Below are 13717 nucleotides of genomic sequence, written 5' to 3' on the forward strand. Positions count from 1 at the left end.
TGCTTCCAGGCCTGATGTCGGGGACTCTTTTTCACCACTGTGTTGGTGTCGTTTATAGATTGTAAGACCAGGACTGCTAAAAGAAAGGCCAGTCCTGAAAAGAAGACCCCAATAAAAAGGAGGAGGGTCGCTGAGCAGGCTGGTCCTTCCACCAGCTCAGATGTGGTCAAAGGAGTGAAGCGCAAGGTTGTGCAAGATGGAGAGGGCACAACAAACCAACCAAAGAAGGCTAAACTGCTTGACCATATGAGCGGTGACAAGGAACAAGCATCTTCCTCACTGGACACTGGTAAGGTTAGGCTAATTAGTTGAGTGAGGGGGCAGACTAAGGGTGGTTGCTATGTTTAAGATATTGGTGTTTAGTGTTTGTGAGATATTTGTGTCCATCATCCAGTGAGCTGATGTGCTTTTGGTGTTTTCCACATCTGCAGACTTGAACAACAAAACAGTGTGTGCGAAAAATGGCAAAAGAAAGGCTGCGGGAGACAACAGAGAGTCACCCAAGAAAAAGAAAAGGAATGTGGACCAGGACAAAAAATCAGTGGCTGACCAAAAACGTAAGTAGCAAGCAGCCTGGGTTTTATATTCAGGGGAAGAGCAAAAGGAACATTTAGGCTACAGAGGAGAGTAATTTGTGTCACAGCTGTAGTAAAACAAGATTTATGTTTGTCTGTTTAGGTGACTTCGAAGCCAGATACGTGGAGGAGCACCAGCTCGGAGAAGGAGGCTGTGGAGCAGTGTTTGCTGGCTACCGGATAGAAGATCGTTTTCCAGTAAGTGTTCAGATGATGGGAGCAAGACAGGCAGTAACGCAGATAATGTATAATATCGTAAACTGAGACGTGTGCTGTGTTTCCACCTTTCATTATGTCGTACTGAGGAAATGCTCACCAATGCTCTGTGTCTTTTAGGTTGCCATCAAACACATTCCAAAAATAAAATCTACTGCAAAGTGGCGGTAAGTGTCCAACACTTGAATCAATTTTACATTACTGGATTGAATGCGGCGTTCCTCATCATTCACTTTGTTGTAATATTTCAGGATGAAAACGGGAAGAGGCTCTCTGTGGAAGTGGCCATTATGCTGAAACTTGCAGGTGAAGCAGAAGGGTCAGTGGGAACATCAGCACCTGTGTCCTTGCTGGAGTGGTTCGACCTTGGCAAAGAACTGATCCTGGTGCTGGAGAGACCTGTCCCCGCTGTGGACCTGCAAAAATACAAAGCAGAAAATGGAAGAACTTTACCAGAGGACAAGGCCAAGGTAGGTTGACTGGAAGAACCTCAGACTGTACAGCATTCAATCAAGGCGCAGAGTATTAGAAAAGCATTAACTCATTATTGTCTTTTTCATCTTTTCCAGGTCATTCTGAAGCAACTAGTTGATGCTGCAAAGGAACTTGAGGATAAAAACATCTTTCATCGGGACATCAAGGGAGAAAACATTCTGATTGAGACCGGCTCAGATGTGCCTCGTGTTCGCATCATTGACTTTGGACTGAGCTGCTTTGTTAAGCAGCGATCTCTGTATCGCGTCTTCTATGGTAACATATTCTGCTCCTGCTTTTCACAGATGTAACAATTTGTGTCTTTTGTTTTAGCAGAAATTGCAATTGTGTCTATTTGTTAGGTACTCCTCTTCACACCCTCCCGAGTGGTACAGGAGGAGCTGCTACAGGTGTGGACCCACCACGGTGTGGCAAATGGGAGTGGTGCTGTATGAAGCGGTTCATGCACGGGACTTTGATACCGAGAGGTTCCTCAGCAAGAAACTGAGCATCAAAAAGCGTCTGTCCACAAGTAAGAAAACTTCACACTTCCAGATTCACGGATGCCTTGAATAACTGGGACTATCATCTTCATCTTTTTTATCTTTTCTTTCTGTCCAGAATGCCGGAATTTCTTGGAAGCATGCTTAACTAAAGTCCCGGAGAAGCGCCCAACACTGGAGGAGCTCCAGCATCACCCCTAGCTAAGATAACACACACAAACACACAAATCACACAATTCACATCTTATCATGCAAGTGTGATACATTGTAGTAACTTGCTTTCTGTTTTCTGTTGGACAGGAATAGATAGAATGGGACAATTAAAAACAAAATCAAAATTTTGCTTTCTTGGAGTTCCTGTAACCCCCAGCCATCCCAGGAAAGGGATCTCTTTGAATGGGCTTTCCCGAGGTTTCTTCCCATCAATCTGGCCCCTGGGGAGTTTTCCTCGTCTTCATAGAGAGCTTGGGCTGGGTCAGGAGCTCCCTCAAAACTTTCTTTGTTTGATGACATCAAATAAAGATGTTTTACTTAAAGTAAAATTTGATCAAAATAAAACTTGTTTAATTCATCTTTGCTGAGGATTCTCTTTCATTACTATTTCAAAGATTGTGTTTGTTTGTTTTTACCCATGGTGCATTTTGACAAATAAGAAAACTGAATCAGGTTAAAGTGTGCACGAAGACAGTCACACTGCAAATGCTCTGAAGACTTGTATCTGTTGCTCTAACCCCAACCAGTTTGGACAGATTTCCTGGTTGTGCCAGAGGTTTTTCCTTCAAGAAGGGAGTTTTCCTTCCCACTGTTGCTGAGTGTTTGCTCATAGTGAGCTGTCTGATTGTAAAAGTAAAAAAGTTAATAAGAGGCATTCATAGCAGAGTTATCACAAAGGGAACTAAATAGCTTAAATGTACAATTTCTACAGGACCGAATATAACTTCATTATGTATAAAAGGTCCTGTGGATAATTACTCTATTTGTAACTTTACACAAGAGAAAGTTTGCTGCCACACTGTTTATAACAGGTTGGGTTTTGTCCTCTGAGTTGGGCCTTTGATTGCAGTTTATTGAAGAATTTCCTCTGAAGTAGCTGTTGATGAAAATTTAAAGTCCTGCTTATTCACAGAAATGTGCTTTAGTTCATGTTTCTGACATGTCTGCCTCAGTGGATCAATAGAAGATCTGGCACAGGAAACTAGATGATTAAAGACGTGTAGGAGTGTATATACACTACCAGTCAAAGGTTGTGGTAGTCATGCTAGTTCAGTGTGATTCAATTTTGCATAAATCCCCAACAGTGTCCCCAGCAAAGCACTCGACACCATCCATTCACCCTTTCTGTGTCGCACAAATACACGGCAGGCGGACCCAAAGATCTCAAGTTTGGACTCATCAGACCAAAGCACAGATTTCCACTGGTCTAATGTTCATTCCTTGCGTTTCGTGGCCCAAACAAATCTCTTCTGTTTGTTGCTTTTCCTTAGTGGTGGTTTCTTTGCAGCTATTTGACCATAAATGCCCGAGTCGCAGAGTCTCCTCTGAACAGTTGATGTAGAGATGTGTCTGCTACTCGAACTCTGTGTGGCTAACTTTTAAATCTCAATAAAAGTTAAAATGAGGGTTCCTGATGGTTAAGGACAAATGGAATTGCATGGCAGGAAAAAGATGCTGTAAACAGACCAAACTTCAGTCAGGAGAATTTCTTATGTCATCCCTTAACAACCAGATTGCAGTGTTGCAGAGAGATTGCGTTTTCTTCAAAAAATCTTTGACTTGGCTCATTAGCGATAGATGAATTTCTCAGTATTACTTAATGATTTTGGCCTTATAATATAAAGCACATTGAATCCAATCTAACAAATAGATATAGTTTAAAGAAAAATAAATACAAAAAATAATATTCTTGCACATGAGCTTCCTCATAGATCCCAGACCAGATGTGGAGATTATTTCTGAGACTGGTAGAAATTAATTTTCATTTAACTTATTTTTGCTGGGTTGTTACTTCTTCAGACCTCTGTTTGAATTGTGAGAACGTTAGGTTACGACTTAATATTTTAATTTTTTCTTTACATTTCTTTAAACTTATATGTTGCAAAAGTCTCGAGGGACCCATAATTTCTCTCTATTTTGCCAGACCTTTTCTTTTTTAAGTACTCTGCCGGCTTTATGAAGGTGTTTCAAAGCTGTTCTTTTGACACTGACTGCTTTTTAAATCATTTTCAGTTATGCCCTCGAATGTTGTTTCAAGCTAAATTATAGTGTATGGTTTGACGAGCTCAGTGACCTCATGGACCGTTTAGGCACTGCTCAATTTTTCACAGCGCTGTATTTAACCAGGGCTTCCCTTGTCAGCCAATTTGTCACACTTCTGTTCAGCTTCTTCGAGCCCCCGCCACTTTTTGTGCCTCATGCACCAGGTGTCCTTAAGCTGCATTTGCTGCCGCCTATCTGGATGATGTGATCATCCACAGTGACACCTGGGTGGAGCATCTACAGCAGGTGGCCGCGGTCCTGGAGACCCAGAGGCAAGTGGGGCTCACGGCCAACCTGAAGAAGTGTGCAGTTGGATGGAGGGAGGTACAGTATTTGGGGTACCACTTGGGAGGCGGGCAGGTGCGTCCAAGGGGCGGAGAAGGCGGCCGCCATCGCATCCTACCCACTTCCCAAGACAAAAAAAAGAGATGAGGTAATTCCTGGGGCTGCCTGGGTACTATCGCCAGTTCCTGTCTGGGTTCGCAGACCTGACCAGCTCTGCAGACGGACGCCTCAAAAAGAGGGCTGCTCTTTTGTCCCAGCAGGTAAGAGTGGTCGACCGCCCGATTGTGTACATCTGCTCAGACCGCAAGGGGGGGTAGGTTTGGTCGAATGCGACCCCAGCCTCAGTCGGGCGGTGGGGATGTGTGGCAGGGGTGTTGCAGTGGGCTCAAGGGGCTGTGCCAGGAAGGCTATGATGATGGCTATGAGATGATTGTGTTTACAAGGTCTCCTTCCTTTTAGTGACCCTGGACCTGAGACAAGAGAGTGTGGAGTAATCTGGAAAGCTGGCTGCCAGGAAAAGACCACAGTTCTAGACCACAAAGGAACATTTCTGTGCTCTAAATAAAAGAAACCAGATAGTCACACGAACACTCTGTGGGTTCCTGATCTTTCACATCAGTTAAGCCACTTAACACTGACCTGTGAATCATTCGAGCATAAAAACAGCACCTAACACAAGAGATGAACAACTGTTTTTTAAACTTAACAGAAAATTTTACTGGGAGCTTGTGACAAAACATCATTTGTTGCCATTTCTTTTCTTGAATTGATGAAAAATACTAAAGATTAAAAAGTTCAAGAGCAAAAAAAATAGTATTTTTACACCAGCAAGGTGATTCCCAAAGGGCTATTAGCTGAAAACCTGCCATAACTTGGCAAAGGTCCAATGTGTCCCTTAAATTATCAGGAAAAGTGTGGGCTACAGGAAAAAGAAAATTTTGCAGTAAATCATGGTGATCGCTTGGATCACTGGAATTATCACCTTCATCTCTCTTGTCCTTCGTTCATTCCAGATGTCTTGAAAACAAGTTTTAACAAAGTCCTGGAGACGTGCCCAATGCTGGAGGACCTCCTGCTTTACCCCTGACTCAGATAAACTCATCTCTGACACACACACACACACACACACACACACACACACACACACACACACACACACACACACACACACACACACACACACACACACACACACACACACACACACACACACACACGCTGAATTCACATCTTGCCATTAAATGTGATACAGTAACCAACTTTTTCTTTCAGAAAAAATGAAAATTGAGAGATTCACAGTTCTGTTTGCATCAGTCTATCAGATGAATCCCCTCCAAGTCCAATATTTACATCAGTTACAGTGATAATGCTTGGTGTATACTTTCAGCCACAGCAGTAGAAAGTCAGGAATGAATCTCATTGAAATTGTAGCTGCATTTGCTATTTAATTTAATTGGAATAAATACAGTTAACAACTCCTTTATAAAAATCTGTTATATTTGATCTCACATAGCCAGTACACACACTCTGTTTTTATCCCTTTATCTTTCACTGGTCTGTCGTTTGATATAACAAGAAAGTTAATATCATGGCTGCTCTGGCAGATGTGTGGAGTGAAGAGAGATAGGAGCCAAATGCAGAGGCTGACGAGGACTTAAACTAAAAATGTGCCTTTTATCGAGGCAGCACAAAACTACAAACAAAAATGCAGGAATATAAAGACTAAAGTAACAAAAACTAAACGGGGAGGGAACTAGAAACAAATATAAAGAAACTAAAGAGCTGAGACGTGGAACACAACAAATGATAACCTGGAACAAGAGACACGTCATGGATGATACACAGACAACCCAGCAGCAAACAGAGGAAGACAATGGGCTTAAATACACAGAGGGATAAATGAGGGAATAAGACACAGGAGGAGAGCACAGCTGGGAGAAATCACAAACAACGAGACCAGTGGGAGGAAAACTGAAAACACTAACATAGCACAAGAGACTATCAAAGTAAAACGGCAAACAAGAGACAACATTTACAAAGACACAGAGTTGACATTGATACTTGACTGACTGGGAAGAAATGGGGAACATGGAAACAAGAGTGACTAGACATGACATGTGGGACACAGGGGCAAAGCAAAGTAACAGAAACCTAAAGCCTAAGAATATAACACAAGAAGAAAACAAAGAGAACCAAAAGAATAATCAATGCATATAAATTAAACAAACAAAAAAACACTGGATCACAGACTCAATACCATGACAGTTGAATGTACAATAATAAAGACTTTAAATCAGATGACAATGTAGCTGACACTGTGCTTATTAGTGTGTGGTCAACCAGAAATCTTCATAGTGTCATCCATACATGAGGTCTTTATACAAATGATGAAAAGACAATGAAAGAAACTGTTTAATTGATATGAAATGATTGAATTATATGAAATATTATGGCTTTGTCTGCCAGATTGTTTTCTGTAAACTACTTTGAACTACTGGCAGTCAGTGATGTCACCTAAAGGCAAGATTCTATGTTGTGTTGCCGTAGTTTCCAGAGTTTACTTATAAAGCTCACTTACAGAACTCAGAAACGTCAAGCATTTGAAGGACGCACATTTGAAGGAATATTAACTCAATATCAACTCATTACGGTGACATTTTCGATTTTAAAGTTCTCCAAAATTACAATGACAAAGGAAACAAGAAAAATTACCACTCCAGCAGATAAAGATTCAGGAGATCAAGGTAAGTAAAATTATAAAATAAAATCCTGGTAAAATCCAAATAACAGAATGTACAATCCTAAAAATGTCGACACTGTGTGAATCATTTTTAGAGCATTTGAATCATATGTTTGATTGAAAATAGCTTTATTACAAGATGTCTAATCAAAGAAAGGTTATCGGTCGTTTGGTAAAATAATGTAATAAGTTTATTCTTGGACTCAACAGTAAAAACAGACCAACAAGTGTCATCAAGATCTAAGACTTAGTGAACCTAGTATCAATTCGCACTGGTCAGTTTTTTATCTCAAGAACAAACTTGTGATAATTTAAGCAATAGCAATTTCAAATTCTTTGCCATCAAAATGCTTCCAGTCCTGATGTCGGGGACTCTTTTTCACCACTGTGTTGGTGTCGTTTATAGATTGTAAGACCAGGACTGCTAAAAGAAAGGCCAGTCCTGAAAAGAAGACCCCAATAAAAAGGAGGAGGGTCGCTGAGCAGGCTGGTCCTTCCACCAGCTCAGATGTGGTCAAAGGAGTGAAGCGCAAGGTTGAGCAAGATGGAGAGGGCACAACAACCCAACCAAAGAAGGCTAAACTGCTTGACCATATGAGCGGTGACAAGGAACAAGCATCTTCCTCGTTGGACACTGGTAAAGGTAGGCTAATTAGTTGAGTGAGGGGGCAGACTAAGGGTGGTTGCTAGGTTTAAGATATTGGTGTTTAGTGTTTGTGAGATATTTGTGTCCATCATCCAGTGAGCTGGTGTGCTTTTGGTGTTTTCCACATCTGCAGACTTGAACAACAAAACAGTGTGTGCGAAAAATGGCAAAAGAAAGGCTGCGGGAGACAACAGAGAGTCACCCAAGAAAAAGAAAAGGAATGTGGACCAGGACAAAAAATCAGTGGCTGACCAAAAACGTAAGTAGCAAGCAGCCTGGGTTTTATATTCAGGGGAAGAGCAAAAGGAACATTTAGGCTACAGAGGAGAGTAATTTGTGTCACAGCTGTAGTAAAACAAGATTTATGTTTGTCTGTTTAGGTGAATTCGAAGCCAGATACGTGGAGGAGCACCAGCTCGGAGAAGGAGGCTGCGGAGCAGTGTTTGCTGGCTACGGATAGAAGATCGTTTTCAGTAAGTGTTCAGATGATGGGAGCAAGACAGGCAGTAACGCAGATAATGGATAATATCGTAAACTGAGACGTGTGCTGTGTTTCCACCTTTCATTATGTCGTACTGAGGAAATGCTCACCAATGCTCTGTGTCTTTTAGGTTGCCATCAAACACATTCCAAAAAATAAAATCTACTGCAAAGTGGCGGTAAGTGTCCAACACTTGAATCAGTTTTACATTACTGGATTGAATGCGGCGTTCCTCATCATTCACTTTGTTGTAATATTTCAGGATGAAAATGGGAAGAAGCTCTCTGTGGAAGTGGCCATTATGCTGAAACTTGCAGGTGAAGCAGAAGGGTCAGTGGGGAACATCAGCACCTGTGTCCTTGCTGGAGTGGTTCGACCTTGGCAAAGAACTGATCCTGGTGCTGGAGAGACCTGTCCCGCTGTGGACCTGCAAAAAAATACAAAGCAGAAAATGGAAGAACTTTACCAGAGGACAAGGCCAAGGTAGGTTGACTGGAAGAACCTCAGACTGTACAGCATTCAATCAAGGCGCAGAGTAATAGAGAAGCATTAACTCATTATTGTCTTTTTCATCTTTTCCAGGTCATTCTGAAGCAACTAGTTGATGCTGCAAAGGAACTTGAGGATAAAAACATCTTTCATCGGGACATCAAGGGAGAAAACATTCTGATTGAGACCGGCTCAGATGTGCCTCGTGTTCGCATCATTGACTTTGGACTGAGCTGCTTTGTTAAGCAGCGATCTTTGTATCGCGTCTTCTATGGTAACATATTCTGCTCCTGCTTTTCACAGATGTAACAATTTGTGTCTTTTGTTTTAGCAGAAATTGCAATTGTGTCTATTTGTTAGGTACTCCTCTTCACACCCCTCCCGAGTGGTACAGGAGGAGCTGCTACAGGTGTGGACCCACCACGGTGTGGCAAATGGGAGTGGTGCTGTATGAAGCGGTTCATGCACGGGACTTTGATACCGAGAGGTTCCTCAGCAAGAAACTGAGCATCAAAAAGCGTCTGTCCACAAGTAAGAAAACTTCACACTTCCAGATTCACGGATGCCTTGAATAACTGGGACTATCATCTTCATCTTTTTTATCTTTTCTTTCTGTCCAGAATGCCGGAATTTCTTGGAAGCATGCTTAACTAAAGTCCCGGAGAAGCGCCCAACACTGGAGGAGCTCCAGCATCACCCCTGGCTAAGATAACACACACAAACACACAAATCACACAAGTGTGATACATTGTAGTAACTTGCTTTCTGTTTTCTGTTGGACAGGAATAGATAGAATGGGACAATTAAAAACAAAATCAAAATTTTTCTTTCTTGGAGTTCCTGTAACCACCCCAGCCATCCCAGGAAAGGGGATCTCTCTTTGAATGGGCTTTCCCGAGGTTTCTTCCCATCAATCTGGCCCCTGGGGAGTTTTCCTCGTCTTCATAGAGAGCTTGGGCTGGGTCAGGAGCTCCTCAAAACTTTCTTTATTTGATGACATCAAATAAAGATGTTTTACTAAAGTAAAATTTGATCAAAATAAAACTTGTTTAATTCATCTTTGCTGAGGATTCTCTTTCATTACTATTTCAAAGATTGTGTTTGTTTGTTTTTTACCCATGGTGCATTTTGACAAATAAGAAAACTGAATCAGGTTAAAGTGTGCACGAAGACAGTCACACTGCAAATGCTCTGAAGACTTGTATCTGTTGCTCTAACCCCAACCAGTTTGGACAGATTTCCTGGTTCTGCCAGAGGTTTTTCCTTCAAGAAGGAGTTTTCCTTCCCACTGTTGCTGAGTGTTTGCTCATAGTGAGCTGTCTGATTGTAAAAGTAAAAAAGTTAATAAGAGGCATTCATAGCAGAGTTATCACAAAGGGAACTAAATAGCTTAAATGTACAATTTCTACAGGACCGAATATAACTTCATTATGTATAAAAGGTCCTGTGGATAATTACTCCTATTTGTAACTTTACACAAGAGAAAGTTTGATGTCACACTGTTTATAAAGGGTTGGGTTTTGCCCTCTGAGTTGGGCCTTTGATTGCAGTTTATTGAAGAATTTCCTCTGAAGTAGCTGTTGATGAAAATTTAAAGTCCTGCTTATTCACAGAAATGTGCTTTAGTTCATGTTTCTGACATGTCTGCCTCAGTGGATCAATAGAAGATCTGGCACAGGAAACTAGATGATTAAAGACGTGTAGGAGTGTATATACACTACCAGTCAAAGGTTGTGGTAGTCATGCTAGTTCAGTGTGATTCAATTTTGCATAAATCCCCAACAGTGTCCCCAGCAAAGCACTCGACACCATCCATTCACCCTTTCTGTGTCGCACAAATACACGGCAGGCGGACCCAAAGATCTCAAGTTTGGACTCATCAGACCAAAGCACAGATTTCCACTGGTCTAATGTTCATTCCTTGTGTTTCGTGGCCCAAACAAATCTCTTCTGTTTGTTGCTTTTCCTTAGTGGTGGTTTCTTTGCAGCTATTTGACCATAAATGCCCGAGTCGCAGAGTCTCCTCTGAACAGTTGATGTAGAGATGTGTCTGCTACTCGAACTCTGTGTGGCTAACTTTTTAAATCTCAATAAAAGTTAAAATGAGGGTTCCTGATGGTTAAGGACAAATGGAATTGCATGGCAGGAAAAAGATGCTGTAAACAGACCAAACTTCAGTCAGGAGAATTTCTTATGTCATCCCTTAACAACCAGATTGCAGTGTTGCAGAGAGATTGCGTTTTCTTCAAAAAAATCTTTGACTTGGCTCATTAGCGATAGATGAATTTCTCAGTATTACTTAATGATTTTGGCCTTATAATATAAAGCACATTGAATCCAATCTAACAAATAGATATAGTTTAAAAGAAAAATAAATACAAAAAAATAATATTCTTGCACATGAGCTTCCTCATAGATCCCAAACCAGATGTGGAGATTATTTCTGAGACTGGTAGAAATTAATTTTTCATTTAACTTATTTTTTGCTGGGTTGTTACTTCTTCAGACCTCTGTTTGAATTGTGAGAACGTTAGGTTACGACTTAATATTTTAATTTTTTCTTTACATTTCTTTAAACTTATATGTTGCAAAAGTCTCGAGGGACCCATAATTTCTCTCTATTTTGCCAGACCTTTTCTTTTTAAGTACTCTGCCGGCTTTATGAAGGTGTTTCAAAGCTGTTCTTTTGACACTGACTGCTTTTTAAATCATTTTCAGTTATGCCCTCGAATGTTGTTTCAAGCTAAATTATAGTGTATGGTTTGACGAGCTCAATGACCTCATGGACCGTTTAGGCACTGCTCAGTTTTTCACAGCGCTGTATTTAACCAGGGGCTTCCTTGTCAGCCAATTTGTCACACTTCTGTTCAGCTTCTTCGGAGCCCCGCCACTTTTTCGTGCCTCATGCACCAGGTGTCCTTAAGCTGCATTTGCTGCCGCCTATCTGGATGATGTGATCATCCACAGTGACACCTGGGTGGAGCATCTACAGCAGGTGGCCGCGGTCCTGGAGACCCAGAGGCAAGTGGGGCTCACGGCCAACCTGAAGAAGTGTGCAGTTGGATGGAGGGAGGTACAGTATTTGGGGTACCACTTGGGAGACGGGCAGGTGCGTCCAAGGGCGGAGAAGACGGCCGCCATCGCATCCTACCCACTTCCCAAGACAAAAAAGGAGATGAGGTAATTCCTGGGGCTGCCTGGGTACTATCGCCAGTTCCTGTCTGGGTTCGCAGACCTGACCAGCTCTGCAGACGGACGCCTCAAAAGAGGGCTGCTCTTTTGTCCCAGCAGGTAAGAGTGGTCGACCGCCCGATTGTGTACATCTGCTCAGACCGCAAGAGGGGTAGGTTTGGCGAATGCGACCCCAGCCTCAGTTGGGCGGTGGGGATGTGTGGCAGGGCTGTTGCAGTGGGCTCAAGGGCTGTGCCAGGAAGGCTATGATGATGGCTATGAGATGATTGTGTTTACAAGGTCTCCTTCCTTTTAGTGACCCTGGACCTGAGACAAGAGAGTGTGGAGTAATCTGGAAAGCTGGCTGCCAGGAAAGACCACAGTTCTAGACCACAAAGGAACATTTCTGTGCTCTAAATAAAAGAAACCAGATAGTCACACGAACACTCTGTGGGTTCCTGATCTTTCACATCAGTTAAGCCACTTAACACTGACCTGTGAATCATTCGAGCATAAAAACAGCACCTAACACAAGAGATGAACAACTGTTTTTATACTTAACAGAAAATTTTACTGGGAGCTTGTGACAAAACATCATTTGTTGCCATTTCTTTTCTTGAATTGATGAAAATACTAAAGATTAAAAAGTTCAAGAGCAAAAAAAAATAGTACTTTTACACCAGCAAGGTGATTCCCAAAGGGCTATTAGCTGAAAACCTGCCATAACTTGGCAAAGGTCCAATGTGTCCCTTAAATTATCAGGAAAAGTGTGGGCTACGGGAAAAAGAAAATTTTGCAGTAAATCATGGTGATCGCTTGGATCACTGGAATTATCACCTTCATCTCTCTTGTCCTTCGTTCATTCCAGATGTCTTGAAAACAAGTTTTAACAAAGTCCTGGAGACGTGCCCAATGCTGGAGGACCTCCTGCTTTACCCCTGACTCAGATAAACTCATCTCTGACACACACACACACACACACACACACACACACACACACACACACACACACACACACACACACACACACACACACACACACACACACACACACACACACACACACACACGCTGAATTCACATCTTGCCATTAAATGTGATACAGTAACCAACTTTTCTTTCAGAAAAAAAGAAAATTGAGAGATTCACAGTTCTGTTTGCATCAGTCTATCAGATGAATCCTCAAGTCCAATATTTACATCAGTTACAGTGATAATGCTTGGTGTATACTTTCAGCCACAGCAGTAGAAAGTCAGGAATGAATCTCACTGAAATTGTAGCTGCATTTGCTATTTAATTTAATTGGAATAAATACAGTTAACAACTCCTTTAAAAAATCTGTTATATTTGATCTCAGATAGTCAGTACACACACTCTGTTTTTATCCCTTTATCTTTCACTGGTCTGTCGTTTGATATAACAAGAAAGTTAATATCATGGCTGCTCTGGCAGATGTGTGGAGTGAAGAGAGATAGGAGCCAAATGCAGAGGCTGACGAGGACTTAAACTAAAAATGTGCCTTTTATTGAGGCAGCACAAAACTACAAACAAAAATGCAGGAATATGAAGACTAAAGTAAGAAAAACTAAACGGGGAGGGAACTAGAAACAAATATAAAGAAACTAAAGATCTGAGACGTGGAACACAACAAATGATAACCTGGAACAAGAGACATGTCATGGATGATACACAGACAACCCAGCAGCAAACAGAGGAAGACAATGGGCTTAAATACACAGAGAGATAAATGAGGGAATAAGACACAGGAGGAGAGCACAGCTGGGAGAAATCACAAACAACGAGACCAGTGGGAGGAAAACTGAAAACACTAACATAGCACAAGAGACTATCAAAGTAAAACAGCAAACAAGAGACGACATT

The sequence above is a fragment of the Oreochromis aureus genome, linkage group 17 (genome assembly GCF_013358895.1).
Source record: "Oreochromis aureus strain Israel breed Guangdong linkage group 17, ZZ_aureus, whole genome shotgun sequence".
NCBI classification, from domain to species: Eukaryota; Metazoa; Chordata; class Actinopteri; order Cichliformes; family Cichlidae; genus Oreochromis; species Oreochromis aureus.